A 27,370-nucleotide genomic window follows, 5' to 3' on the forward strand; every position below is an offset into this window, starting at 1 on the left:
TCCGCCTGCCCCCTCCGTGGCTGCCCCTCCCGCGTCTGTGCTTTTCATTTCTCCCGTCTGGGTGGATAGGGCTGCTGTCCTTTGAAGATGAAAAGCTTCAAAGTCGGGGTCCTTTAAAGGTAGGAGAGGGAGGCAGTGCACTGACCAGACCGTCTGATTTTTTTTTTTTTAAGTTTCGTTGTGCAAGGTTTGAATAGCACAGTAGAGAGAAGGGTATGGCAGAACTCGTACACCTATCACTGGTCTTACTGATGGTCAATATTTTTCCAATGGTATTTCGTCTGTGGCCCCCATTTTTTTTTTTTTGAAACAAGACAGATGTTTATTTTTCTGCATGGAAAAGAAAAATCAGATGACTTCCAAGTCTAGGATCAGGTTTAGTGATGTATCTGCGGGTGTTGCAGAAATGAATGCACTTCGGTATCTGTTTTCTTATTATTTACAGAAAAGACCTTCACCCCAGAGGCAGCGACCTCTGCAGCCTGAGGTCACTTCTCCCAGCGTCCTGAGACCTGGAGTGGCCACGCCGGTAAATGACTCTCACTGGGCTGTAAGCAAAGCGTGGGTGGTCTTTGTCCAGCCCCGCAAAGAATCAGGCAAGTTTTCCGTCTTCCTCTTTCCTACTTGTCCTGGGCCAACGAGCAGACACCATGGCTCCCCTTCTGACTATGTGGCTCTAAAGGTAGAGACAGACCCCGTGCCTAAGAGCGATTGTCCACAAAGTCTACTGACTGAACAACACAGATGAAATTACTTTGTCTCTCTGACGCTAGTTTTCTTCACTTGTAAGATGGTGATACCGAGTGGTTGACATCTTTTAGAACTCAAAGTAGGAAGTGCAGGAAATATCTGGAAGTACCTGGCTTATAATAGGTAGCGAGTGATTACTTCCCCCCTCAAATTACTGCTGCATATTACATAATATACAAAAGCTACGTCAAATATGGCATTAGGAGTAGAACAGTCAAAATCAAATACGCTGAAAAAATATCCCGTATGCGCTGAAGGGATAACGTTCCTAATTGCCTCACAAGTGAATTATAGCAGCCGTTCTGGGTGAGTAGGTACAATGCACTTTCTAATTACAAACAGTGCAGCACGCGCAGTAAATAAGCATCGAAGGAAAGGATTTAGCACGTCACTTCTTCTGAAAGTAAACAAAAAGTCATCTCAATCCATGTTTATTTGGTTGTTTTCATGACAAATGAATATGGCCACACAGTGTCCCGTTCTAAAGAAAATTGTAACGGCTTCTCGTTTAAGTAAGACTGATGTGCCTCGTGATTATCAATCTGTCTTATCAGACACAATAATTGGGCGTTCACGGACACATTCTTTAAACTTTATCTCCCTGTCTGTACTCCCCATCCACACAAAGTTTTGGAAGAAACACCTGAACAGATAGGCAAGATCCCATTAATACCCAAAGCAAAGGAGAAAGAGCACCTTATTTCAGCCTTCTTTAAGCTCTGAGACAATACTATTACCCGGAGAACAAAGTGATGAATCCGATCAGAGCTTCATTTCCCACCTTCCACAGCTGCATTATAAATGAGGTCCGCTCATCAGTGCTTCCGGGAGTGACACAACACATCGTGTCCATGACACCCTTCTGTCCACATTTTAGTTTCTTAGGTGATTTTTTAAAGTTGCTTTAAGGGCTTTTTAAATAGCTTTCCCCTAAAATTCTTATTTTTAGAGATAATTCAGGAGTAAATGAGCAAATTAGCCTCTAAAAACATCCCTCAACTTCTAAAGACTTACTCTATATGTTGGATCAGCACTTCCTGTGTCAGCTACCACACATTCAATCTTAAATATCGTAATATTTCCCCAATAAAGTATTAATCGACATGTGTTCTTTCCTTTTGTAGTTTTCTAGTAATTTTCATCACACTGAACAAAAAGAGCGGGGCTGAGCTCGGTCCAACTGAATGGATGATCGGAGTGAGAAACTCTCGCATTCACCGAAATGGAATAACCGTGACGGAACAGACCTGTGTCTGTCGAGAAACTTCTTGCTGGGTGAGCTGGGTTCTGTACGTGGCACCCCTCACAGAATGCTGGGAGTCCACGGTTAGGGACCGGAGACAGGCTGAAACAGGTCCACAGGACCTATGGCTCCGGAGAAGCGCTGTGGTTCAGCTCTCGGGCAGGGGACCACTTCAGACTGAGCGATGAGGGAAACTGGTCCCCTGAAATTTTCTCCCAGCGGGGAAGGGGCTCCATCCTGGGCAGCTCCCTCCAGCCCTCCTGTCCCACCTGAGGGAGGACACCGCAGTCAGCAAGGTGCACGGCTTTCAGGAAAAGGGTTGGGAGGTGGGGGACGACCGGCCGGGGGCCACCGAGGGGTTGAGGTGTGATGAAGAAATTGTGGGGAGCGCCCCCAGCTCTGTCCCCAGTCACACCTGCCGGGCCGCGACAGGTGCAGCAGAAGGGCCGGCCTCGGGAAGCCCGGGGCAGGACAGGGGGCAGGGGAGGTGCCCCCGGGGTCTGAGGTCCCTGGCACCAGCCGCCCGGCTCCAGACGGGCTGACACAAAGGGCACACTGAAGCCGGTGTCCCCGGTTCCCGTCCCCAGGGCGGCACGCCCGGCTCCCACAAGCATTACAGGGTGAGCCAAAGGCAAGGACAAGCCGGCTGCCAGGACTAAGGCGGCATCAGGGCTGGACTCAGGGAAGCAGAGACCTTGGAGCCAGAGGACGGGGGTTGAAGACGGACCTCGGGCTCTAACTGAGCACAAGCAGCAACGGAGCTGGCTTCCCACAGACTCACTGCAGCTCAGGGAAGCACCCGTGACCTTGAAGGCAGAGAGAGAGCAGCCTCCCAGGGGAAAGGCAGAGACAGAGAATGAAGAAACACCGGAGCTCACACACAGCAAGAGGCCAGGGGAAAGAGGCTGGTGGAAGGGGTCCCGGGGAATAGCACCTACTCTTCTCCAGTCCACCCAGGAGGCCCCTGGGAGCCTCTGTTTCCCCATCTGCCAGCAGGTGGGGCGGCCGGACGCTTCCCTGTGCTGGATGCCAAACCCTGACCACGCGCTTCTTCCCAGGACAGGAATAGTCTCTTGCAACACTGAAGTCATTTTCGGAAACAATTTTAAAAATCCTTTAAAAAAAAATTGACATGTCGATTCTAGTAAAGTTCATTTGTAACAGTAAATGATCCAGAATGGCTGAGAAAATTCCAAAAATAAAAGAAACAATGGGAGATAATGATTCTCGATAATACTAAACTTCGCTACAAAGTTACAGCAGCCAAAGCAAAAACAGATCAATGGATCAGAATGGATGATTTAACTCAAACCAAAGTACATAAGAATGTAATGTATGATGAAGGTAGCGTATCACCCCTGTGGCAAACAGATGGGATCGGACGAAGGGAATAACCATGAAAGCAAAAATAAAGAAATAAACATTAAAAGCAAAACATTGGTCTCCTTTCTTTGCTTTTCTTTTTCTTTTTTATTTTTTAGTTATTTTTATTTTTTGAAAAAAATTTTTTTTAACGTTCATTTATTTTTTGACAGAGAGAGACAGAGCACGAACGGGGGAGGGGCAGAGAGAGAGGGAGACACAGAACTGGAAGCAAGCTCCAGGCTCTCAGCCATCAGCCCAGAGCCCGACGCGGGGCTCGAACTCACGGTCCGTGAGATCGTGACCTGAGCTGAAGTCAGATGCTCAACCGACTGAGCCACCCAGGCGCCCCACTTTTCTTTTTAAAAAAATGTTTACTTTTTTTGAGAGAGAGAGAGCGAGTGTGAGTGGGGGACGGGTAGAGAGAGAGGGAGACACAGAACCTGAAGCAGGCTCTGCATCGCCAGCGCAGAGCCCGACACGAGGCTTGAACTCAGGAACCGTGGGATCATGACCTGAGCCAAAACCAAGAATCAGATGCTGAACCAACCGAGCCAGCCAGGGGCCCCGATTCTCCATTTTGTTTCAAATAATAATTTGAAATACCATTTGAACCAAAGATGTCAGTGTAAAACTTAAAGTTACAAAACTACCTGGGAGCCCAACAGGAGGATATTTAATAATTTGTAGGAGACTAAAAGGAAATTTAAAAGGATTGTCAAGGATAATTGCAAAGGCAAACTTAGAGAAGAAGAGGCCGTCACATTTAACTACATTGATGCTAAAATGTTCCGAGCACCCCAACTTCTCAAAGCAAAAATTCGAAAGGCAGCAGACTTGTAAATGCTGCTAGAGACACGCGAACACACTTGAGCAGACGCGGGGCAAGGGGGTAGCAGCGGCCGCAGGGCAACAACGCGGCCCTGAGGTTTTGCACCAGGATAATCCTGCTCTCAGAAGGCGGGCCTGTGTCTCGCTTCCTAAGCTCATAGTGCTTCCTGTGCAGTTTCCTAAAGCAACAATCTTATAATCAAAGGACACTCTTTAGTACAATTTCTAGTCCTGGGATTTCAAGGCCGCCATAAGAAATTTAACAGGCGTCTCACTATCTGATCAATTATTAGAACATTATAATAATATTTAATAATACTTTAAACGAGATTAAACATAAGGAATATCCTTTCAGTTGATAGTAAGTGTGTATATTTTCCCTAACGAAGGCAAAACTAGATAAAAGGTCATTTAGTATATAACATTGACTTTGGGGAAAGACTTGAATACACTTCATGAGATAAAATTTAGGGAGTATTATGCATCAAAGCAGAGAAACCATTTCTTACTGATTCCAGGATCTGTGTAAGAGTTACTTCAGAGAGATTTCGACATCAAAGTTGATTCTTGAAATAATAATGTTGTACATGGTTTATTAAAGTGGTAATATATTCTAGTATATTCTAAAATGTCTTTTAAAGATGGAGCCAGAAGTTAGAAGTCAGACCGTGAAGGCTCCAAAGATGAAGGAATAAGACTGTTGATCAAACCAAATTATAAATCGTGCATTGATCGCAGACTCGGGCTTCCCACGAGGCCAGCGTGGGGTCCGAGGCTGGGGTGCAGTGATGGGACAGATGCTCAGAGCGGTTGACAGGGACTAGGTCGTGCTCAGGAAATATCCATGTGGATAAACTGAAGAAGGTGGACAGAGAGCAACGATGGACATTTCCAAGGAGGACGAGCACGGAGTAGACACCATGCCGTCGTCCAGAGTTGTTTGTGATGAGTTCAGGGACCCTGTTGGCAGAGCTGAGAAATGTCAGTGCTTTAGTAATTGGAAGTAGAAGGCAATGAGGCGAAAGGAAATCTAGACAACGTGCAATATCTCAAGGGGAAATGCTACACGTTTGTGAGCCTAGATGACGATTTTAAATAATTTTAACGGCTTATTTTCTTTTTGTAAAAGCCGCGCAACTAAGTCCCTTTTTTCATTGTAAAATTCCAAGTAATATTAAATAGAAATCAGCTTTTCAAATAAATATGAGTACAGCCAGGGGTTATATTTTGTTCAGCACAAACTCATCACTGTCTTTCATCTGGAGTTGCTACATTCTTGTACGTTCGAAATGAAGGCGTGGCCCCCTGGGAATCTTGTGTCCACGCTCCCTGTGCCAGAATTCTGGCACTGAACACCCAGGGAAGACGCCACGCTGGCCCGTGTGGACCTATACCCCAGCCGTGGGGAAATGCAGCTCATATTCGTGCAGAAACACATGAACAGGCAAGACAAGTGGACATTAGGATAATGGGATTGAAGCATTTTGAAATAAAATTTTTCTTATGAAAAAAAACCCTAGTTTTACAGATGTGAATAACGAGTATGCAGCAGTCCGCTCCAATGAAAACTGTTTAACACTTTTTCTTTTCGTTTTCGCCTTGGCTTCTTTGCCTCAGAAGCCCTGACATTGACGCTGGGACTTCCCATGGCCCTGGGTGTGTCGGGTCTTCTGAGCTCAGTGCTGTCAGGGGGAAGGCGGCCAGTGTCACTGGCTCAAGAGGATGTTCTGAGGCTTGTAGGGAACATTTAGGGCTTCGCCTCAGCCCAACGTGGGTTGGGGCTGGAAAAATTTCTTCCACTATTTCCACCAAAAGTCCTCATGTATTTCAGTCATGGGCTTGTAGATTGGATCTTGCTCTTGGATACTCTTCCATGACCAACGATTAAGTTGTGATGATGAACTCGGGAAATGCTCCTCGTGGATACTCTCTCTGTGGGTGGACATGCTTGTTGCCTACGAAGGAAAATGGAAAATAGCCTCTCCTCTGCTAGGGGACCAGGCCCGGGCCCCTCACGACCGCCAGAAGGCGAAGATCCGCTGAGGTCTGGTGTCCTCACTGTGTGAATCAGGCCTAATGCACCTCTAGACCCCGCCTCCCAGAGTGAAGGGGAGGCGCATTTGCTTACAAATGTGAGGTTTTAGAAGAGCTTGGAACTAACCGGCTTCCTGCAGACACACTGCAGTGTTACAGGAAATGTGGAGGAGAACCGACAGTACAGAATGTTCCTCAGCCTCCCAGCATAAACAAGATAACAAGAGAAGCTTTGCTGATAAAGATGATTATTTTGCTCCATTACAACGGGGAGTTACCTTGAGGGTACTACCAAATCCTTGGGCAAACACAGAGATTGCCTTGTGTTTTACACTCGGGGAGGTATTATTATGCTTGGGGGTTTCACTTACCGGGAAAGAAGCTTCATGACAGCCTCTGGATCCAGTGCTGCTGTATTTTGGGACTATGTTGAAGGAATAATTTATTTGATATTATAAGATCTCGCTCAAACATCACCTTTTCTTAGAGCTGTCCATTTAGAAGCAGTTTGTTTTTTTTTTTTTTGACTTAACGCTGATTTACCCAACAACGATTTACGTTTTGCTTCTAGAACTTTAAAAATTTCATGAAAGCATATGATCATTGTAAATTTTTATTTGTAGCTAACATTCCTCCAGGAACCCCCACTGTCCTAATGTTAATGTCTTCCTAGAGGAAAAGCAACCTCAGCTTGCCAATCCCTGGGCCTCAGGTATCTCAGGAGTCCTCGTTAGCACATGAACGTCCTTCTGGAGGCCTCCCTTGTGCGTTTCCCTCCCCCAACCCCACAGTATATCACCAGTCACTCCTCATAACCATAGTGCAACGTTTTCTGCCCACGGGTCCCGTCCCCGTGCTTTAATACAATCATGCTCGCGCCAAAGACGTCTTCGAGAATTCTCTCTTGGCCGTCAGCTCCAAACCCCACCACCACCCCCAAAACCTCATCATCAGGGAGCTCCGTTCCCCAGGACCAAGGCGTGTAGTGATGATGACCGATCTCCACGGTGGGGACATTTGCTCGAAACCGAGCCTCCGGAATGTCACCCCACGGACAGAGGCCTGCCCACGTCCCCCTCCCAGCACGTACGCGGGAACTTCTGACTGGAGACCCAACCTCCTGACGTGGTCCTTTCGTGTTTTCATTCGACGCTTACATGTATTTTTTGGTCTCGCACACATTTCTGTGTTCTCCACGTGTCTCTTGGCAATCTGCATTTGTCAGAAAACTCTCAACAGTTTGGTCCCAAGGGACCAACGTCACATCAGGGACATTGAAAAACTAGGAAGATCACCCCCCTCGAGTGGTCTCACTCCTTCTCGGTAGGAGCGGGAACATCAGGAGGGAATCCATTCGTGAAAAAATTACGATTTCCATTTTATTTATTTATTTATTTATTTATTTATTTTTATTTTTTATTTTTTATTTTCTTTTCAAATCTTTCTAAAGTTCTAGTGGGTTAGCATGCAGTGTCGTATTGGCTTCAGGGGGAGAACCCAGTGATTCATTACTTTCATATGCCACCCAGCGCCCATCCCAACAAGCGCCCTCCTTAGTGCCCGTCCGCCATCCAGCCCATCCTCCCCCTCCCCTCCAGCAACCCTCAGTTTGTTCTCTGTGTCTAAGAGTCTGTTATCTTTAATGTTTATTTATTTTGAGAGAGCGAGCAGGCAAGGGGCTGAGAGGCAGAGAGAGAATCCCAAGCAAGCTCCATGCTGTCAGCGCAGAGCCTGACTTGGGGCTCGATCTCAGGAACCGTGAGATCAGGACTTGAGCTGAAGTCAAGAGTCAGGCTCTTACCTGACCGAGCCCCCCAGGCGGCCCTGTAAAGGTCTGTTTTGTGGTTTGTCTTAGCCGCAAGAAAACCTTGTGTGTAGAAGGCCAGGTCCCGGCTGTCCGCACTCCCCAGCTGACCCAGGGCTGCTGGCTTCCGAGCTGCTGGGCAGAGTCTGTCCCTAACTCCACAGCCTTAACTGCAAGGAGGTATAAGGGGGGTTGCTCAGTTGCTAGCCTGGCTGCACACCCCTGGCTCCTTCTCCATATCCAGGGCTCTTTCCACAGAGGCCTCATCTCTGCTCACCATTCTTCCTTCACCACGAATGCATCACAAACGAAACATTTGCTTGTTCTGTGAAGACACAACCCAACAACAAAGATGTGTAAAATGTAAAGTGTACGAGAAGCCAGAATGCCACTCATACGAAACACTGTGAATACTTTGTACAGATTCACAATTCCATCATCCCCATACGGGTACATACTTGAGATAATGACTAAACTAGAATAATACCGTCTGTTTTGTGACTTGCCCCTCCACTTGGAATGCTTTGGCTCTACGCTCATTTCATTTCATCTTGTCCTCTGTTAATGTACTTATTAGAGGAGTGGTTGGCACACAGTAAGCATTAAATAAATGCCATGGAAGCAGTGAATACATGAATGAGTGACAGGAGCATTTTAATGGGTGTGCCCGGGGCAACGTCGTGTCTCCATCACATCTCCTTCCTGGTTTTCCGAGTCTCAGCCACAGCCTCCTGTGTGTGGACATGGACGGTCCATGAGACTGAGTTCTGGAGGATGAACTGGGCCATGGTCAGTCTGGCCTGGAGACTGCTGGAACCTTCTGCCAGACCCCTGCACCTGTTCCTTCTTGACCCGCTGGCTGCAAGGAGTCCAGTGGAGGACTCGGCAGGGGCGGGGGGCGGGCTAGCACCCAGTGAGGTGCCCAAGGGGAGGCAACCCCCAAGGGGCTCCTCTTCTACCCCTTCCCGCCAGCTCCACTGGACTGCATGTGGGTGGGGTGAGCCACTGAGATTTGGGAAATTATTTTTCTAGCAGAGAGCCTATCCTGACTCGTACAGAAACCATTCTACTTCTCCGAACGCTTGATTAGTTACACAGAAGTCCTGCCAACAGGGTTAAAACAAATGATACCCTTACCCCATTGTCAATGCTGTATGTTATTCAACTTTTTAAAAAATGCCCATCGTTGTAACACAAGAGATCTCCCTGCGATTTAATGTGGATCTAGTTAGGGACCTTATTCACTGTCACTCCATGTTCATTGCTCATTGCCTCCTCTGGGAATTGCCTGGAAGGAGAAAAAGAATGAGGAGGAGGAGGAGGGGAGGTGGAAGGGAAGGAGGGAGAGGAGAGGTGAAGGGAACAAGAAGAGGAAGGAGTGATGGAGAGAGAGAGAGAGAGAGAGAGGGAGGGAGGGACACCCCAGGATCTCCTGCTGTGGGGGTCTCCCCAGGCAGCTCAGCACAGGAGCAAAGAAGCCTTGGGTTTGACTCAACGCTCACCCACAGGAACACATCCTCATGGACCATTGATGGGAGGGAGGGAGGAGCCCACACCACACCCTAGTACCGTGAGACATGACCACAAAGGAGGCTGCTTTGTTTCACTAAGTTTGTAGAGGAATATCCCCCAATGACAGATAACCAGCTCCTAGGCAATGTTTATACGTTTTCTCACAAATACGTGAAGCATTTTGACAGTGTAAGAAGGCTTCAAGAAAAAAGGTGAAACTCCATAGAGACACTTTTTCCTGGCTAAGACAACTCTGCCCCCTGTTTGCCTGGGGCACGTCTGGTTTGCGTCTTTTGTACATTTGTAAATTTTTGGACTGCCTTTTCTCTCAAAAGTTTGGTCGGTGAGTTGTAAGCGCCTTCTGTTTCATGGAATCCTGGCTAAGTTGGAGGCTTCAAAACCCAGTGCCTCTCACTCTCTTAAGCTACCTGGAGAGACGTTGAGGACAGACCAAGATAAATAGATTGGTAGGAACCGCGTCCGCCAAATAGACACGCCTGTGCCCACCCCCTAGAACCGGTGAATGCGATCTTATCTGGAGATGGGTTTTCGGATGTAATCGAGTTAAGACGAGGCCCTCGTGGAGAAGGGCGGCCGTGACACAATGATCGGTGTCCCTGGAAGTCTAGGACACGGAGGAGAAGGCCGTGTGAACTTGTAGGCAGATTGGAGAGATGCCGAGGATTTCTGGAGACGCCAGAAGCAGGAGGAGACCGGGGGTTCTCCCCAAGAGCCTTCACAGGGAGCATGGCGATGATTTGGCACATCTGTCCCCCAGGCTGAGACAGAATAAGTTTTGGTTAAGTCCCTCCCATTGGTAGTAATTTGTTACAGCAGCCGCAGGAAACCCATATAAGCAGCAAAGACGTTTTCCATTAAGGCCACAGATTGATGACGAAAGTCCAACCTGGACGAGAATTTCAGTTCTTTCAAACACGGTCTCCATTAGCGACAGTGTTTCCAGGAATGATGAGACAAAGGACACGGGTGAACCTCGCGCTTAAGTCTTCAGTGACTGGTGTGCTGTGGGGACATTCCTGTGGCCACGTTTCTGTTGGGTCCGCCAGACTTTGAGCACTGGCCCCGCCTTTCTGTTCCCACAAATCCTATCATTTTCAGTGAGAGTTTGCAGAAAGTGCCTGTTCTCTCACTTGGGAAGGAGGCTGTCATGAATCCCTTCCTTCAGGGCAGAAAAATTGTTTTCAACCGCTTTTGTTTTCCTTACATTTTGAAGGCACTGGCCACCTGAGGCCCTCAGAAAATGTTCCACATGCTTCCAACACCACATGGAGGTAAAAAGGAAAATGGATCGGGTGAGATTTTACAGTTTCTGGTGAGAATGGTTGTCCGATGGTAAAAACCAATATGCCTTCAAGCACCTTGCTCATCGTTTCCCCACTGAAAATGTTCTTCCGTTTTACCAAATAATTAGAAATGTTACTGACAAAGAAAGAAAAGAAGAAAAAGAGAGAGAGAGAGAGAGAGAGAGAAAGAAAGAAAGAAAGTCACTCTGAATATTTAATCTGAATGCTCTAGTATTCTGAATAATACTAGTATTCTAGTACTCTGAATAATCTAGTCTACTTGTGGGATAGAATTTAACTTTCGAAAATGATGGGCACTCAGCTCTCTTAAACCCTGAAATGTGTCTGAAGGATATGAATAGACAAAAAGCAGAGAGAGTTGCCTGATTATTCATTTGTTCTGCTTCTTTCTGTTATTAACAAAAATATTTTAATATATGTGATAATTATATTACAGTGTGGCAGTAGACAAAGGCACCCAAATTGGAGAGGATTCCCATTTTAATAGCCTCATCAATTTTTCTGACAGGGGTGGAGATTTTATTTTTATTTTATTTTATTTTATTTTATTTTATTTTATTTTATTTTATTTATTTTAATTATTTCCTATCACTTTATTTTATTTATTTATTTATTTATTTATGTATGTATGTATGTATGTATGTATTTATTTTTAATTTGTTCTGTTTCTACCATTGGAGAAACGCCCGTGGGTCAGACTTCCAAGTGGCCTATAAGGTTCTTGGAAGCTCACATATAAAAATGTTCCCAATCGCCTTCTCCCCAAACCATTTAGAACCATTTGGTTCTTCCTGGGTACGTTCTTCTTTACAAGAGGTAGTGGTTTTCAGTGACCTTCTCTAATAAGTTGGGTGGCTTCTCCTGTGGCTCCGTGTGGGTAGTTATGCTATTCAAGTGTTTTTCATCTCCAACCTCAGGGAGCTTGGAGAGTGTTTGCTCTGCTCCAACAAGCACCGTTTGACACAGAAGGCTCGGAGCTCCCGTGTGGCCAGGAATATCGGGGTCAGGTTTTAGGGGGACTCAGTCACAGCAGCTTCCCTTGTCTATGCTTCCCCTCACCGTGGTCCGGTGGTTGGATTGGTGCCCACACTCAAGCAGGAGTTACTGGGGTCTCAGCGGATGGTACTGGTAGCTCTCCGTGGCTCATGGGGAACCCAGGAGCCCCCCGTCCTCTCTTTCCCTCACCCCCCACCCCATTGAATGCATCAGCAATTTCTATCAACCTTTGTTGATGCATCAAAAGCATCGATGTGACGCCGTCTCCTCTCCCTCTCACCCTGGTTCAGGTCCCCATCATCGTGCGTCCAAGCCACCCCGTAACCGTGGTTACAGTGTTCATTTATTAACTTGTGGCATAGTGAACAGTTTATTTGTTTCTTGCCTCTCATTCTCCCAGTTGGTTCCCAAGGTGCCTGCAGGGAATCCCCTCTCCAGTTGGTTGTCTCCATGCCTCGTGGCATCTGCAACATGTAATGCAGTTTAATAAATACAAGTAAATAAATAATTGCTCAACCTACTCAGCCAGGGAGATTGCCTTCTGTAGGCGAGTTCAGATGTTTTCAGGAGCATATAATAACCGGGCTGGGAAATGTTACATCAATTAAATAGGATGAACAAGTACGTGATGTGCTTGTTCACATTATATTTATTTTGTTTGGGATATAGTTGCAACCATTGAAAATAGATTTGCAGCTTGTAGTCAGTGATGAAGGAGATACTTTCTGTCGCTGGGAGGCTTCTTGAGAAGAAAATCAATCCCAAGTAATCTGTGTTTTAATTGTATCAGTGTCAGTATTTTCTCCATCTTGCTACCGCTCTTAAATATGCCATTCTCCATGCTTGGGAGGTTATCTAAGCATTAGAAAAAATGAGTCAGATAAAGCTAAAGAGACAGTTAAGTTTACTGAACTTCACAGAGAAAGGTTTTATTTTAATATCTGTTTCTTACAAGGCATACATTTCACACTTATGAAAACAATGGATTCTATTGAGATGTTGAGATTTTTACCTTTAGCGTGTGTTGGAAAAGGACATTGGATGGTAGGACATTCTGGGGGGGGGAAATCACATGGCTGTTTCCATGGAGACTGACAGAGGTACATCACTGTCAATCTCCCAAGTTTATCTGAAGGTCATTTCTAGAAGCCCCAAGTGAATGGCTCCCAAACAAGTCCGTCTCCTCCCGAGCCGTGCCAATGGTGATCAATATCCATTGTGAGGCGACCTGACCTGACCAGAGAGGTGAGACCATCACTCGATACGCTTTCAGGATGACACACAAGCCAAATGGGGAGTCAGAATTTTATGGCTGAAAGTCCGCACTTTACAAGGATTAATAATTAAACATTTATTGAATTTTGTGTCCAAAGGATTCGCAAAAACTATAGAAGAATAGGCTGTTCTCTTGATATATCAGATTGAACATGGCAAGATTTTAAATGCATTTTCTATGTTGGATTATATTCATTTGAACTTGAAAGAAAGAACAGATTATAACTGCATAACTGTGGAACATAATATTGGTAACCCTTCTCTGTGTTATAATTAGATCTTTAGTATGTAGTCATACTTAATTCTCAAACTTTGTTTCTTTCACAATTCACCCTGTACACATGTATTATTATGTACCTGTACACCTGACAATATATTGAGACACCAATATTCATGGATAAACTTGGGTTGTTTATATGTAATTATTTTTCTTATAGCTCTCTCTTTTTTTTATTCCAAAGAACGCTAATGTCTGTTCCTTTTCCTTTCAAAAGCCATATCTGGTAATAGTTCTGATTTTCCTTAGAAACGACCATTATTTACTTTGACAATATTAGAAGCCAATGAGATTTTTGGCTGAGATGGAGTGATAATGGAAAAATAAATTCTGGAATAAATATCAGAAGATTTATCTATGTTTTTCTGTCTTACATAAACGTATCAAGTACATCACTAAATCTAATCTGTATCATTTTTAAAATGAGAAAAGCAATCTCATATGTTTTCTCAGGATAACTGGGGGTTTCGAATAAGAACCTCCGTGGCAGTGCCCTGGAGACCGCGATGAGGTACAAACACGTCTTTGTGACACACGGGGCTCTTCTCACCCCTCCCTAGACCGCCGGCACTGGTTGCACTCAAGGCGCCTGGCGATCGATGAAAACAGCACAAATTCTGTGCAACTTTGTAGTGCAGGAGCTTCTGGTTTAAGTTGACATTTGGGAAGCCGCCTCCGTGTAGCCGTGCAAGGTCTTATTTCGGGTGTGTCTCTTTATATCTGCCTTTTCTCGCCCCACCCCACATAGGCAGGCTTCGAGCTCCTTTGCCCCAGGTAAGAATGGAGCAGGCAGCCAACCAGAAGGACTTCCAGAAAGCCGACTTCGGCTCAGGTCATGATCTCACGGTTTGTGGGCTCGAGCTCTGTTTCGGGCTCTGTGCGGACAGCTCGGAGCCTGGCGCCTGTTCGGTTCCTGTGTCTGCCTCTCTCTCTGCCCCTCCCCCACTCATGCTCTGTCTCTCTCTGTCTCTCAAAAATAAATAAAAATTAAAACATTTAAAAAAACAAGTATTTCATGGGCAGCTTCACTTCATACCCACGGTACAACCTTTCTCTCTCTATGAAGATGTGCACAGGAAGAGCAGAGCCCGTGACACCAACTTCCAGAGTCAGCCAAGACCCTCCCAGAGCTTCGTTCCCGTCGGAGCCAATGCACATCGTGTTCCGTTCTTATGTGCACAACCCGTACAACGTTGCCAGGGCTGGGAGTGTGAGGGATGTTACTCCCATGGCCAATTTAGATTGTGAGGCACCGTTGACCACGAAATGAGGAGGTTCTCCGTGTGGGCGTGGCCTGTTCACAGGAGCCACTTGGGAAGAGTTCTCTCTGTCTGGTTACAGAAAGGGAAGCCAGAAATGCACAGTGTGGGCAGGACCCAGGTGTCCGGCCCTGCGGATGGAGACACACGGGGCAGCAATGACTCGCTGACACCCGCCGGGAAACAGGGACACTCGTCCTACAGCCATGAGGAGGGACTTGTTGCAACAGCAGGGGTGAGTTGGGGAGGGAGCCGCAGCCACAGATGGCACTCCCAGCCACCCCGAGAGCCCAGCAGGACACGCGACCTACTGAGCTGGATGCCCGAGGGGCGGGTTGTGGTCACCCTGCTCAACGGGCTAGTTTGTCCACGATGAGAGAAAACAAATAGAATCTCACTGAAAACTGCATCTTCCAGAAACGAACAGGAGGAAGACAGGCGGGTGATGCCTGGACGTGATCTTTGCAAACCACACTCTGCAGCAAGCAGCAAGAGCGTTGGGGTCGGGGGATTGGATTTTTCGCAAATACAGTCCATACTCCAAGGTGACAGAGACCAGAGAGGGGGAATCAGAGACCATCCCTTCTCCGTCGAAAAGGGTGGCCATAAAGGACACTCAGGGATGTGGGTTTAACTGGTGAGCATCTCAAGTCAACAGACCGGCAGTGGTGGGACCAGAGGAGCTCAGCACCTTAGCGGGAAGGCTGAGGCCAGGCAGCCACACGTCTGGGCACCTAGCAAACCCTGGGTGTGAGGAGAGCTCACGTGGTTCAGTTTTGAGCAAACTGAAAACAGGGGATAGTCAACCGATCTTCGGGCCAGAAAGAGAAGGCCACACCAGCCTGAAGGTCGGAAGGAAACCTGGAGCCAGAGACGATTTGCTACCAGGCCAGAGGGTTTGCCAAAGCCCACCCGTCACACTGGACGCCGGCCTTTGAGAAACGGGAGGCAGAGGCAGAAGCTGAGAGGCCAGACCAGAGCCGTGGAGACCGAACACGAGGGCAAGGGGCCTGCCCTGAACGTGGGGCTTGTTCTCATCTGATTAACCTTAATTAAAATCTGTAACGTTAACAGGGCACAGTATTAATGCGAACACAGGTAGGTCAGTGGAACAAAGAAGGAATCAGAAAATAACTTTAAATTTCTAAATTGTTTTTAAATGTTTATTTTTGAGAAAGAGAGAGAGAGAGAGAGAGAGAGAGAGAGACAATGTGATCTAGGGAGGGGTAGAGAGAGAGAGAGACACAGAATCCGAAGCAGGTTCCAGGCTCTGAGCCATCAGCACAGAGCCGGACGTGGAGCTTGAACTCACGAACTGTGAGATCATGACCTGAGCTGAAGTCGGACGCTTAGCCGACTGAGCCACCCCAGCGCCCCAGAAATTAACTTTAGAATTATAAGGAGTAGTGCATTTTAGACATGAAAAATAGATATTGTTTTTAAAGCATAAGCATAATGGACTATATTTGTGGATAACATTGGATTCTCACCGTCACATAAATACTATGACAAACACAGATCTGCAAAGAATGTGAGGCCATCTTCCAGCTTCAACAATTACAAACATTTTGGCAAACTTATTCTTCTGTCATCCTACTTGTTTCTTGTGTTTCTTCCAGCAAATCCATCATCACGTGAACCTAAATAATTCTCCAATATGCACCCACAACAGTGAAAAGTTGTAAAATTAAATTATCACACCATCATCATACCCAACAAAAGAATATAAGCAAATCTTTTACCTAATACTGAGATATTAAGTAGTCTTTTAAAATGCTTTCCAGTAGCAATATAAAATATCCATGATTTCTTAAATGAAAACCACACAGTTCACCATCGCATCTCAGAATCACAATCTCTTTCAGATACATACAGATTTGCGCAGAGGAAAGAAATTAGGAGAAAACGAAGATGATAGTCGTGGTTATTGATTCGTGACGGGATGTTTGATCGCGCAGTGTTCCTTTTTACATCTTTCTAATTTTTCTAAATATTCTGAAATAAGCGTATACTTATTTTGTCATCAGAAGATGTTATCCGTAAAAAAGATTTTTGAATAGAAATTTGAATACGTTGTCAACCATAGAACACTGCTCTCGAAACCGACCCCCAGCATTTTAAAATATTTACTGAAGCATCAACATGAGTGTCTCTATAACACCCTAAATTTGTGTAATCCCGAGTAGACGCCTTCGTTGTATTAGAAGTTATTTATTTTTAATTTCATGGGCGATTTGTCAACAAGGTTCTAAACTTGACGTCTATGTACGAAAGACATAAGAAGTTCACCTTCATTAAACTGTGTTCAGTCTTTGCTTAAGGGCACGCCTGCCGGGGCGACCGGCTACTGGCATTTAGGGGGTAAATGAGGAGGCAGCCAGGGGAGTTTCGCGTGTGCCCCAGGAGTGCGTACCCCAATTGCACAAGTGATCAGAGCTTTCCACAGAGCAGATTTATCAGACATAACATTAACAACATACCGGCCGGGGAGGCCATCTTCCTGCGCCAATGTAACACTGACTCATAAACTTTTCCTCGCTGGAGGATATTAAAACATTTCCCGGGGCCGCATGTCCAATCCTTCCAGAAGGCACTGTGGAGCTGCGTCACTTAATGTGCCCTCAGGAGATGCCACTTGTCCCAGAAATAATGAGTCTGAGTGAGTGATTTCAGAGAGCTTCACGCACAAGCTTTGGATCAGTTTAGATTTGTAGCTGATTTTGTTTGATTTGCGAACGTCTACACCTGACTTTGCTTCCAGTTTGGTAATTTTCCCATAACTGGCGAAAATTTGTATTTCGTTCTGAAAAAGTGCCACTTCAGTTCTGTTAACATTTATTCCTGTTCCATTTTGATTTGTGGAACAGAAAAAAATAAACTTTTAGCTCCTACTAAACACATAAGAGAGTATACTCACAGATTTTGTGCAGTTTATAAGTCAGCAATCTGCACAAAATGTGAATGATCTGGGATGCCTGTCACATATTTTATGTGGCATTTTTTAATATGATTACTTCTTAAACCCATAATTATATCTTAGGTCGCTTTTATCCAGATTACAAAGAAAGCTTTATAAAGATACTTTAAGTATACATTTTAGAATTTAATTTCCTTACGATGTGTGATATTAATTTAATCTACTTAATATTATTGTGTTCATAAGATCGTGCTCAGGGTTTCAGACAGACTTTGAACTATAATTTCCACTTTAGCAATAACCTTTGAACGTAATCTAAGTATCTCTGGGAAAGTGACCTCATGGTTCCACTTTGTTTGCTCAGACTCTGATTAACGGATGAAATGGCCCAATGTTGGGGGCGCCTGGGTGGCTCAGTCGGTTAAGCGTCTGACTTTGGCTCAGGTCATGATCTCACGGTTCATGGGTTTGAGCCCTGCATTGGGCTCTGTGCTGACAGCTCAGAGCCTGAAGCCTGTTTCAGATTCTGTGTCTCCCTCTCTCTCTGCCCCTCCCCTGCTCATGCTCTGTCTCTCTCTGTCTCAAAAAATAAATTAAAACATTACAAAAAAATTAAAAAACATAAATGGTTCAATGTTGCTTTTTAGAGAACTTGTTTTTACACAACTCGCTCGATTTTGTAGAAGGCAAGTATTTTTGAACACCTCTCGTTAGGAGGAAGCCATTTAAACATATAAAATTTAGAAATAAGGCCAATAGGGAGAAAAGTCATCGACTTTTAGAAATCCTGGAATTGTCCCTGGGGAACAGAGAAAAGCTTGCTGATAAGTAGAGGAGAAATGGATGCAGAAGACAATGTGTGACTAGTAAAGCCAAAAAAAAAAAAAAAAAATACAATGTGCATATTTATGTTTCTAGTCTTCCAAAAGACTGATAAAAAAATGAAAAAAAAAATCCTTTAAAAAAACAGGCCCAAATTCTGGTGTTTGAGAAATGGAGGTCTTATTAGCGGATCTTCGCGAAAGGAAGGAATGATCCTGGCAAAGTCGAGGGCTGTGTGAACGTCAAGAGGGTTATGAACAGCATGGAGTTTTAAGTGTCAGGTTTTCCTTCACTTTAGAGAAATCTGAACATTACCCAAAATGGCTTGGTTGCTAACGTGATGTATTATAGTAGTTTCATATTAATTTTCTTGCTCTATGTATGTCTCTCTCTCTCTCTCTCTCTCTCTCTCTATATATATATAGAGAGAGAGAGAGAGAGATGATAGATAGATAGATAGATAGATAGATATAGAGAGAAACATCTGACCAACATCGCCATAAATAACCAGAACAGCCACACAGAGCATATACTGATTTGTCAGTCTTGTTGGCGTTGGGTGCATGGGGCTGTGGACGTGCGCTCGGCCACGCTCTCAAGGCCTGGGGACACTCCCCTGCGGTGGGTGTGGGTCGGCCACTGTCCTGACCCACTGGTGCCTTCATCGGGATTCAGTTTCAAATTTCAGGACTTGCTCATTCTCATTTTGATTTAATCACAGTTTAAAAAATGTAAACCATTTGTATGGTTCTGAATATTAAAATACAGACTCTAAAGGTTTCTAGTCTCCACGATTTGCTCTCTTTTCTTAGAGGGAAACATTTGTATGGTTTTGGTTTCTGTCCCTAATTTTTATCTTATTCAGAGGCAAACAAATGTGTAAATATTGGTAGAATAATTAAAATTCTCTCTCTCTCAGGTGTCCTGGGTGGCTCAGTCAGTTGAGCGTCCAACTCTTGGTGTTGGCTCAGGTCATGGTCTCAAAGTTTGTGAGTTGGAACACGGCACGGGGCTCTGCACTCAGAGCACGGAGCCTACTTGGGATTCTCTCTCTCCCTCTCTCTCTCTGCCCCTCCCTGGCTTGCTCTCTCTTTCTTTCTCAACAAATAAACAAATAAACATAAAGATTTTTTTAAAAAATTAAAACAATTTCCATCTACTTATTTATCTAGGTGTGACTTTTAAAAAAAAAATACACACTGATTTGTTTTTGAGAGAGAGAGAGAAAGAGAGAGAGTGCACAAGCAGGGGAGGGGCAGACAGAGAGGGAGACACAGAATCCGAAGCAGGCTCCAGGCTCTGAGCTGTCAGCACAGAGCCTGACATGGGGCTCGAACTCCTTGCATGTACAGATGCAGCACGGATCTGGACGGGGAAAGAATACGGTTCTAGACATTGACAATCATACAGCCCTTGCTAATCAGTTAGCAGTGTGTCCCAGAGGTTATTCCCCACCAGTGACAAGGGATCTCCCCGTCCTGTACTTAACAGCTCCTCGAATGTCATGGTCCCCTGCTGATGGGGCTATTTTCAGCCTCATTACAATAAAACAAGCGGCAGTGAATAGCCTCTTGCACAAGTCAATTATGACTTTTTTTTTTTTTTTTTTTTTTTTTTTGCCTGTTCTTCGCTTAGCTTTCACCAGAGGACACTACAAAGAACCAACAGTGCCCATTTCTGCGTGGGTCAAGTGGAGATTGATAATGACAGGTTTTAGAGCAGCTCTCAAATTCCCCCTTTGAAGTTCTATTTTAAAATGCTCTTCCGAAATAAATGCTACAGAACTACAATCTGGTTTGATTTTGCCAGAAACTATTGATATAGATTTTTTTACTAACAGTTCTAATATGCATTCCGTTCTCCCCTTAAATGCTGCTTGAATACCTCCATCGTCCTAGGACCTTAAGAGACATCAGCGAGTAACGCAGGACAAGACCTTGGCCCGGGACGTGACCTCTGAGCCGACACTTAGCCAAACCAGCATCTGAGTGAGTGTGTTTTGCAGAAGGAAGTCATTAGGGGAGGAGAGGGCAGCCCATCTGAGAAAGGGCGAAGCAGGCATTCTGCTGGAGAAGGCGGGATGACGGGGACATGGGAGCAGAGGTTAGAGGGCAGAGGGCCGAGCCCCCCGGACCGCATTGAACACGAGTCCATCCTTTCTCTGAAAGGGAGAGCAGGGGAGGGTCGCGATTTGGCTCACGTTTTTCTGGTTTCTCTTTGGGAAGAAGAGGCGGGACTGCCAGGGTTGACGTGGGGACAACTATCCAGATGGGGTGCCCTAGCCCTGCAGACGTTCTGCTGCGGTGCCCACTAGCGGTGGGAATTGTGGGAAGTGGTGACATTCCAGATGTTGCTCGAAGGCAGAGCAACAAGGTTTCCTGCAGGAATGGGTAGGAAATGTGAGAAAAAGATCTCAAGGTTGTATGGGGATTGGACCCTGTGGTGTAGATCAGGGAAAATGATGTCCACGCCCACATCTCTAGGTTCAGCAAGGTCAAAACACTAGTTCCTAGTGAATTCAAGTAATTATTTTTTCAGTTTGTGACATTAAAAAAAAAAAAGTTTATTTATTTATTTTTGAGAGAGAGAGAGCATGCGGGGGGTAGGCAGAGTCAGAGAGAGAGACAGAGAGACTCCCAAGCCGTCTCTGTACCATCGGCACAGAGCCCAGCATGAGGCTTGAACTCACAAACTCTGAGATCATGACCTGAGCCGAAGTAGGACGCTCAACTGGCTGAGCCACCGAGCTGCCCCAGAGTTTTTGACATTTAAAGCGAATGACGGTACGGCCACCCCTATGTTTTAGACTGAGAGTATTATTCGATGTGATAAAATGAACATTATTATAGGCTCTTACAAGTTGGGAAAGAGTAATTTCTAATCTATCCTTATAACCTATGTATTTTCTGCAACAAACACATTGCTCCGTCTTGAAAATCTTAGGGGCACTTGGATAAATGCTCATAAACACGTCAGGTAAATAGGCTTTTTGGTTCATTGCATCAGCTTTGGTTCATAATGGAAAAGAGAAGGATGTGATCGATACACATTTTTTATTTGACTAAGACTCATTAGAAGCTATTTTAAGCTTATTAATCCTAAAATACATGAGGTAACGTGAAGTTTGATGTTGTCCAGGCATAACTGGGTTCTTGCACTTGGAACCTCCCGAATACATATATGGTAAACTCGACTTTTTACTTACGCCTGTTTCCTGCCCGTGACCCCCTCCTTGGCTCTGACACCATCTCTCACCCTCCTGCTAGAGTCAAGGTAGGAGGCAACAGAAATTGGAAATGAATTCTGGCACACAGGCCATGTGGAGAGGCGTTTATGTCACACCTATTATCGGTGTGGGGCGTAGGGATTCAGGACCGTGAACTTGAGTGCTGGAAAACAAAACACGTGCGTTCCAAACATATGGTAATTTTATCGCGCTGATACTAATCTCTCCCCATCACACTGATCACTAAACCGGGAAAGAGATGAACACAGAGTTTCAGCTCGTACTCTGTTTTCAGAATATCAGCGCCGTAGTTCCGCTACGTCTGGAACGGAGACTCCGAAAATTTCAAAAGCAGTAGAAATTATGATTTTTTTCCTCATCAAAAGTTTAACTTCTTCCCTAAATGAAAAAAAAAAATTTTTTTTTGAGATGATTAGCTCCGAAATGGGCAACCAAGTCGACACGGGGAAGAACAATACTATGGGGAAAACGACAGTCAGACTCATTACTTTCCCAACGCAGAATCCCGCAAATCGCCCATTCATTTCCCCAAGCTACAGATTTGACTAAGCATAAGAATTTGAATATATTCTTGAGTCAATTCAAGGAACGCTAATGCGCATTCTTCCATTTCCCATAACGCGGACGCCGCTTCTCTGACAAGTGCAGATGAACTCCTTCAGACTCCGGCTCTGGCTCAGTTTGTGACCTTAGGCAAATCACATTTTTTTCTATTATAGATTTCTCATCTGTAAAATGATTATGCCATGTTCCCTCACATCTAGACACAAATGACTGTCTTAATAGCTCTCAGGCGCCATTACACTAAGCAGCATAAAATGCTAAAAAGAACCAGACAACCATTCCAAACAAAAATAAAACAAAAACTTAAAGTCTCCTCTGCAATTATGTCTGTCACTTTCTTCCCAATATCATCAAGCTGACAAAGTTGGTGGGAAAGTGGAATAAGGGAATGCGCCATTTTGTTCCTCTTCTGCCTTTCAGACGTGGATGGATGACTCAGGACATGGCCCACCCGACGGCAGATGCCATGTTCATGGGCCACCCCAGACCTGCCCTGGACCCTCCGAGCTGGGGGCCATCTCTCATCACTCGTGGTGGCCACAAGCCAAGCTGTGTTTCTGTGAAGACACCTGTGTATTTGTGGAATGTGGATCTTTACGGAGGCAGCCAATATTTTCTCCTCCATTACTGCATATAATAACTAATAATGGGCAGCTACACCTGTTGGCTGCCATTTTCTTCTGACTCACTATGGTGCTAGGGAGGCAGAAGGACCTGATGAACATAGATAAACAGAGAAAGAAGCGTGGGGAGCGCAAAAGCAGTCAAGGGAAAAATCCCTCACGTGTGCCCAGCCTTATCCTCGGTGATCGCCCCCTTGCAGATTTCTGTGGCCTTGGATTCCTCTGAGTTCATGACTGACATAACACCATGGCTTGATCCTGCCTTATCATGTTGCGGGAATGGGTCCTGCACCCGTAGACAGTCTCCTTGTCTGCGCTTCACTTCTGCCTCCTTTATCTGCCCCGTGGTGACGTTTTATACAGGAGCCGTTCCACTGCCGTGATAAGCTGAATTTCTCTTCCTATTGGCCTATTTCTTTTTTTCTAATAGTTTCTAACATAACGAAGTTCTAATGTAACATTCAATTTATTATGGATGTCAACCACCAATTTCTCTCTTTAGGATAACTGTTCTCAAAGTTGGGTTCCACTTCAACATTTGGGGAGCTCCCAAATGAGGTGCGTGGCCTGCAACAGACCCTCTGAGGCAGCGTGTGGGGTGCAGCTCAGTGACCTGTGCCTGTAAAGCCCCTGGGTGATTCTAATGCCCATGAAGGTTAAGCCCATCTCCAGGTGTCCCTAAAGCCCTTGTCCAGGCTTTGGTCTCAGTCAGTTTCCAGTCTTCTGTTGCGATCCTGGTTCTGTATACACTTGTGAAAACCTCTGTCCCGGCAGGGACCAGGCACGTCAAGCCGCTATAGACCCTCCCCGGGTCCTGATCAAAAGTATCTTGTCTTATCTGTATCACAACCTTATCTGTTGTGGAAAGCACTGGCTCAACCATGAGTCTAGTGTCCCAGACTCAATCAATTCCCTTCCCAGCCACCCACAAAGGGGGCAGCCCCCAGGGGGAGCTGCAGGTCTGTTCATATCCAATAAGGGCGTCCTTGAAGGCTTCTGTTGAAGGTCCCTTCTGTGGTAGAGTATTTCTAAGTTCTTGAACATGTAAGAGCACATTTCCATCATGGACTTTTTTGATGTGAGAAGTATGCTCCATCAGAGGTAGCCAGCCTAGGATTCAGTTTCTGTTCTCGGGTCTCGGTAACCCAAAGCTTGATCCCATCTATACCATTTACTATCTTCATAGTAAGATATATCCACTTGTCAGATAGAGCGGTAGTGGTAACCACTTCGTAAGATTGTCGTAAACGATAAATGCTAATGAAGCACTTAGAACAAAGCCGACATATATATAACATTTACATTTATGTTATATGGCATTTATATCACATTTATATTTATAACATTTATGTTACATGGCATTTATATCACATTTATATTTATGACATAAATATAAACAATTATATGTTATACGTATCTCCATTAACTCGAGGACAAGAAAAATGCATTCCCCAAACGCTGGGTAGGGTTCTCTTCATAAATCTGGCACTTGTAACACTTGGAGTCTGACACAACTTCCTAACCAACGTTCCACAGTCTTGAATGTACTTGGGTTATGTGGCTATATATCTTTTCAGCTCTTGGCAGTCGAGTTGTGCCTGGGGCTCCCCAAACCAAGGCCGATCGCTTCCCATCATGAGCAACCTTTTCTAGTTATTCCAGTGCCCACTGCAAATGTGTCCATTTTCTCTCTTAGGTGTCATAAGATCAAAAGGCCATGTGGCACCGGGAGAGCTGCGCACATCATCCGCCGAGCGAAGACCAGTGCTTCCATGTTGGTCAAGATCCCCGACCCTCCCGTCAGGTCCTGAAAGGGCGGGCCTACGCCGGCCGACTCCATCTTGTTCTGTGTTCTCCACCTTGAGTGACTATGTCCCCGACATGACCCCTTTTCCGGGAAATTCACAGAAACCTCAGACTGCGCCTCCTCCCCTTGAGTAACCTCCCGCTCACCCGTTCAAACTTTCTGATCAAAACACGCCCAGCGACCTGCGTAACAGGACTCCGACCCTTCCCCAACCAATCGGCTGAGGCCACGACCCTTCCCCAGCCAATCGGCTGAGGCCACAGCCATTACCTCACCAACTGCCCCTAGACCCCTATAAAACCTTTGTGCTTTTGAAACTCGCTCTCTCCCTGGTATCTCACCGCTGCGTCGGTGCAGGTAGGGGATTGAGCTCGAGCTAGCTCGAATAAAGGTTCTTTTGCTTTTGCATTGGACTCGGCTCCCTAGTGGTCTTTGGGGATCACGAATTCTGGGCATAACATTTGGGGGCTCGGCCCGGGATCCCCAAGACCCCCGAGGGACCCCCGACCCGGAGAGCCTGACTGGCCACGGTTAGTGTCTGTCTGTTTGTTCTGTCTTTTCTGTGTGAGCTCACTTCTGGAGTTCTGGTAGTGCCCGACGCGGTCTAAGTGGACGCACTGGAGGACCACGGGCCGGGAGTTTCGGAAGACGTTCCGATTCTCCCTTCTGGAGGGACGTGGAATCCCCTCAAAGGTCTGAGACGAGGCGGGTCGCTCCCGCTGGTCGGCGTGAGGCCGTCGTCTTTGGAGGGACGTGGAATCCCCTCATCGGTTTTGGAGGGACGTGGAATCCCCTCAAATGTCTAAGCTAGCTTTCAGTTTTGCTTCCATGGAGTTGGAAGATTTTCTAGGGGCCCTCTGTTTGTCTGTTTTTGTGTTTCTCTGTTTTGTTCTGTGGACTTACTGGACGGACGTTATGGGACAGACTCAGACTACTCCTCTAAGTATTATGATTGATCACTTTAAGGATGTGAGGGGAAGAGCTAACAACCTCAGTGTGGAAGTCCGAAAGGGTCGGTGGCAGTTTTTTTGTTCTAGCGAGTGGCCAACTTTCAATGTCGGATGGCCACCAGAGGGGACCTTCGACCTCCCTACCATCCACCGAGTCAGGAGTATCATCTCTCAGCCTAAGACGGGCCATCTTGATCAGCTCCCTTACATTATCACTTGGCAGGACCTTGTAGAAGACCCACCCTCTTGTCTTAAGCCCTTCCTAGCCCCGCTCCCTCCGGAGCCAAAACCCATTCTTGCTTTGCAGGGGACAAAGAAGAAGAAAAGTCTTATCCAGCCTTCAGCACCCCTCTACCCTGTCTTACAGTGGGGTACTGAAGAAGAATTAATTTTTCCTCCCTCGTATAACCCCTCTAGGATGCCGGAAGAACACCATCCTCCCCCTCCGGGGGAGGCAGACGCTGTTCCGAGAGCGGGAGGCGGAAACGCTCCAGTGGGAAGCCCGCCCTTCACCAGACAAAGGGCTCAGAGGGAGCAATCCGCCTCCGCCGCCGACTCCACTATTCTGCCCCTGCGAGCCACCGGACCCCCAGACGCGGAGGGGAACCAGCCCCATCACTATTGGCCTTTCGCCACTAGTGACCTCTACAATTGGAAAGCTCAGAATCCTAAGTTTTCCGAGAAACCGGCAGGGCTTATTGATTTATTAGACTCTGTTCTTTTTACCCATCAGCCCACGTGGGACGATTGCCAGCAGCTTTTGCAGGTCCTGTTCACGACTGAAGAAAGAGAAAGAATCGTCAACGAGGCCCGAAAACTAGTTCCGGGCACAGACGGGAATCCCACCACCAACCAGGCTCAGATAGATGCCTCCTTCCCCTTAACTCGGCCCCAGTGGGATTTCAACACGGCAGAAGGTAAGGAGAGGCTCCAGGTCTACCGCCAGACTCTAATGGGGGGTCTCCGAATGGCTGCTAGAAAGCCAACCAATTTGGCCAAGGTAGGAAATGTACAACAGGGAAAAGATGAATCTCCGGCTGCCTTTTTAGAACGGATCATGGAGGCATTCCGTACTTATACCCCTATGGATCCAGAGGCTCTGGAAAGCAAGGCAGCTGTTATCATGGCCTTTGTAAACCAATCGGCCATAGACATTAGGAGAAAATTACAGAAAATAGATAGACTAGGAGAAAAAAGTCTGCAGGACTTACTGGTGGTAGCCGAAAAGGTATATAATAACCGGGAGCTTCCTGAGGACAAGCAGGCTCGCGCCATGGCGGCTGCCAGCAGTAAGCAGACTCGAGACCTGGCGAGAATACTACTAGCTACCACTGCTGACTCCCCTGAGGAACGAGACCGCTGTCTCTGGCAGCTGGCAGACGACGCAAGAAAAGGTAAAAGAACCACCAAGGGGGGGAAGCAGAGGCTGCAGAAGGATCAGTGCGCATACTGCAAGGAGATAGGGCATTGGGCCCGAGATTGTCTGAAAAGGGCCGGCGGGAAAGGAAGCAAGACTGATCGAGTAAAAGTCCTAGAGCTAGATGAACTAAGTGATTAGGGGAGTCGGGGTTCGGACCCTCTCCCCGAACCCAGGGTAACTCTTAAAGTGGAGGGGACCCCTGTTGACTTCCTTGTCGACACCGGAGCACAACATTCGGTCCTCCGCACCCCACAAGGAAAACTAGCCAGCAAGAAGTCCTGGGTACAAGGGGCAACTGGTATGAGCCAGTATTCATGGACTACCCGAAGAACAGTAGATTTGGGAACGGGCC

At 46.2% G+C, this 27,370-nt stretch overlaps 1 long non-coding RNA gene across 1 annotated transcript in view; it reads right to left on the minus strand.

The window, feature by feature from the left end:
• Nucleotides 1-12,499: 12,499 nt before the first annotated feature.
• LOC122203798 overlaps nt 12,500-27,370 on the minus strand; it is a 31,353-nt gene continuing 16,482 nt past the window's right edge. Inside the window, exon 3 of the long non-coding RNA XR_006195343.1 lies at nt 12,500-12,712. This is a non-coding gene — a long non-coding RNA (uncharacterized LOC122203798). The remainder of the gene's footprint in view (nt 12,713-27,370) is intronic.

Source organism: Panthera leo, chromosome D3 (assembly GCF_018350215.1).
Source record: "Panthera leo isolate Ple1 chromosome D3, P.leo_Ple1_pat1.1, whole genome shotgun sequence".
In the NCBI taxonomy this organism is placed as follows: domain Eukaryota; kingdom Metazoa; phylum Chordata; class Mammalia; order Carnivora; family Felidae; genus Panthera; species Panthera leo.